The sequence below is a fragment of the Rhea americana genome, unplaced genomic scaffold (assembly GCF_003343005.1).
Source record: "Rhea americana isolate MKP2758 unplaced genomic scaffold, rheAme1 scaffold_428, whole genome shotgun sequence".
Classification (NCBI taxonomy): Eukaryota; Metazoa; Chordata; class Aves; order Rheiformes; family Rheidae; genus Rhea; species Rhea americana.
This window is the reverse complement of record NW_028186566.1, coordinates 35,937-39,511: the sequence shown is the minus strand read 5'-3', so window position 1 is coordinate 39,511 and position 3,575 is coordinate 35,937.

The following is a 3,575-nucleotide window of genomic DNA, read 5'->3' as shown; positions in this document are numbered from 1 at the left end:
GTCAGGCTTGGGGGCTCAGAGGAGGCTGCAGCCTGAAATGTGGATGAGACCTGGGGGGCTGAGCTGGGGGTGACGTTTGGGGGCCTGGCCGGGGGGGCTGCAGCCAGGGGTAGGGGTGAGGTTCAGGGYTTTGTTTTTTGTTTTTTGTTTTTTGTTGTTGTTGTTTTTTTCTTTTTGATCTTTTACCAGCGGGGTGGTTCGCCCCGGCGGACAGGTCTGGGCTCCTCCTCTCCCCGCAGGCAGCGGCGGACGGTGCGAGTCGGCCCGGGGCCGCCCTCCTGGCCGGGGCCGGGTTGGTGCACGCTGTGCTCGGCCTCGTTTCCCTCCTCCCGAGCCCCGGCTTCCTGGCATTTCCCTAAAACCCAGGAATACGAGGGAGCCTGCGGGGAAGCGCTGAGCGAAACCTCGCTGGGCGCCTACCCAGTTCGGGGGATCTGTTCCAATGAGAGCGCCGGGACCGGTGCTAAGCGCAGGCCCCAGCACCCCATGCGCAGCGCGGAGCGGGGCCTGCTGACGCGCGGGACGGTCCAGTGCTGCGATGGCCCCGCACCGTCGCACCCTCCCCGCCTGGGGGAGGCAGCAAAACCAGGCCATGGGAAAGGTGCGTTTCCTGCAGGAAAGYGCAGCCGGTGCTCGGAGCCCGCCGATGCACCACGGGGCGGGGGGGGGTTGGCCAGGTCCAAGCCAGTGCCCTAAATCAGCTGCGAGGAGCTGCRGCTCCGCTGGCCTCCTGCCCTCGCACGACCGCTGCCTCTGCCAGGCTCGGGGCGCCGGGTGCCGGTGGGGGAAAGGGCCCCGCGGTGCTACCCAGCCGCGCGGGCTCCCGCAGAGGAGCCGGGCTGTGGGCTGAGGTGGGATCGGGGTCTTTTGGCAGAGCAGGGCCTCCGGGCAGGGACGCCGGTGGGGATGGCCGCACGGCCCCCGCCGGCGCGGGGAGGCGAGCGCTGCCCCGGAGCTGCCGGGTGCCGGGAGTGCGCGGGGGCTCCCGCGGGGCACGCACGTGTTTACCGCCGCGCGCAGCGACTGACGCAACTCCCGGGCTCTCGTTACGTGAGAAGCGCTGCCGGCGTGGTGGCAGGGATGGGTGATGGGAAGGGGCCCGCTCGGCTCCCTCCCCAGCCCCACGGGACCCTCGGGCGGTGGTGGAGCAGGGGGATCCCACCCCTGCCAAGGCCACCGCGGGGGGCTGTGCCCRGGCCGAGGCCGCAGAGGGGTTCACCTGGCTGCACCGGGGCACACGGTGCCCAGCACTCATGGAGGTGCTGGGTCYGTCGTACCAAGGACCATGGCCCGGCCCGGCCCCCGGGGTGAGGGCGCAGGGGGACGCCGTGGACGAGGCTTCCCTCGCAGGCTGCGCTGGCAGACGGGACACAGCATCTTCCCTAGGGTTGCTTTTAAGTCTCATGATCTATAGAGGGCTTCAGAGTGCAATTAGCAGGCGGCTAATTAGTCCTGCTCATAATCTTAATTGATCCTGAGGAGGAGGGAGAGCAGAAGGTGCAGCAGCATCTGCAGAGCAGCACCCTGCAAGCGGGTGCTCGGGGATGCCCGGCCCAGCTTTGGGGTGCCGGGTGGCCCCTCGCTGTGCCACCCGCAGGGCCACGTGCCGCCACAGCCACCGGCCTTGTCTGCGGCCTGGCTAGGAGCTGCCTGCGGCCGTGCTGCTCCGACCCGCTCCGGGGCTGCCGGCCCCTCGCTCCCGGGGCCAGCGGATGCTCCGGCCGCCGCTCGCCCGGCTGCTCCCTGCAAGCTCCAGGCCGGCAGCTCCAAAGCTTTGAGCTCCCTCTTGAGGCCCTTCCTGCCCCCAGATCTCTGGGGTTCGGGGAGCTGGAGCCACGTGCACAGACCCAAGGCCTTGGGCTGCCACCGGCCTCCCCGCCGGCCTGGCCCAYGGCTCAGCTCCGGCCCACCGGTGAGATGGCTGTGGGTGGCAGGGAGGGGACCGAGACACCAGCGCTGGGTCTGCCACCTTGGGCCAAGTGCAGCAATGGGGGGGAGATGGGGGGGGCTGAAAAATCCCCCACAGTCAAGAAACTGTGAGCGGGGCTGGAAATGCGCAGGAGCCAACCCGGAGTCGCCTGCCAAGGCCAACACAGCAGCTTTCAAAATAGCCCGTGTCCGGGTTTGCTCCAGCTGGAGCGGAGGGTGCCAGCGGGAACAACCCACGCGGGACGGGACAGGATGGGACGGGACGGGATGGGACAGACAGGCAGACAGCGCAGCGGCACTGCTCCGACAGACTTAGAGGTCACCTGGCCGGATCCCAGCCGGGGATTTTGGCACAGCCCCAGCCCTGAAGATCCCAGGCTGGAGCAGCCGCCGTTGCCCCAAGTCCCCGGGCGCCTGCCCCTGGCGCGTTGCCCACRATGTGCGCGGAAAGGCCTGGCCCCGACGCCCCCTTATCTCAAACGTCGGGGCGGGTTGGGGGGGAATTGCTGCTCTGGCGCTGGAGAGTTTGAGCTCTTCCCCCTGCAGAGCTGGTGTCTGGGCATCAAAGTCTACCAGGATCCGGCCCCAGCTCCAACTCTGCCTCGGTTTCCCCCTGCTCCCAAGACAGTGTCTTTCCCAAGGCAGARTTTTCCCAAGTTAACAGCCAGTCTTCCCAGCAGAGAGCACGCAGGCGGGGGCCAGCGTGCCCCTGCGCCTTGCTGAGGGCAACGCTCCGGCAGGGCCATTCCCAAGGGAAAAGGCACTGCTGCTTCCCAGGGGTGTTTGTAAGACACAGCAAAGCTGCGCTGGCTCCGCGGGCCGGGGCCGGCAGCGGGCTGCTGCCTTGCTGGTTGTCTCCCAGCTCCCCGGGGATGTGCCGTGGGCCTTGGCACCGGCCGGCTGAGGATGCCCAGCAGCAGCCRAGGGCTGGTGGCCCCCGTCCCTGGGAAGCAGGATCAGGCCATCGCAGGGGCTCTGGCCCCAAGGGTCCCCCTGTGCCCCGCTCGCGGCTCTCTGTCCTCAGGCAGAAACGTCAAGCCAGGACCAGGGTCACGCTCACGGGGCTGATCCCAGCTCCCGGCCAACTCGGAGCATTTTCCCACCGAGCAGGGAGCCTGGGCTGGCCGTGGCAGCGTGGGAAAGGCACAGGGACGAGGGGTGGCCTGGAGGGAAGCGGAGAGGGCCGGAAAGAGGCTCAGGCCGTGGCTGCGAGCAGAGGGGAGCTGGCAGGATACGGTGCTCAGCGCAGCCTCGCAGCGGCAGCAGCCACCCGCCTACCCGCCCAGGCCCCCAGCCCTGCAGGCGTCTGCGCAGCCGTCCGTTCATCCGTCCGTCTGTCAGCCCAGCGGCCAGGGGCTCCTTGGAGCTCCCCACCAACCTGGCAGTTTTTCCGATATCCCCCCAGACCCTGCACAGTGCCGCAGCCCCGGCAGCGCAGCACAGGGGCTCCCGCTCCTGGGGACCCTCGCTGCCCCACGCCCAGGCATCCCAGTGGGGGGAGGGGACCGGGCCGGGGGGGAGGGGGGCGCTCAGCCCCAGCCCCCCGTGGCGAGGGGCAGGTCCGGGAGGCAGGCCCGGCCCCGGGGGAGGCAGGAAGGGCGCCGGGGGTCAGGACCGGCCCGGCGGGGGCAGGACCGGCCCCGGGG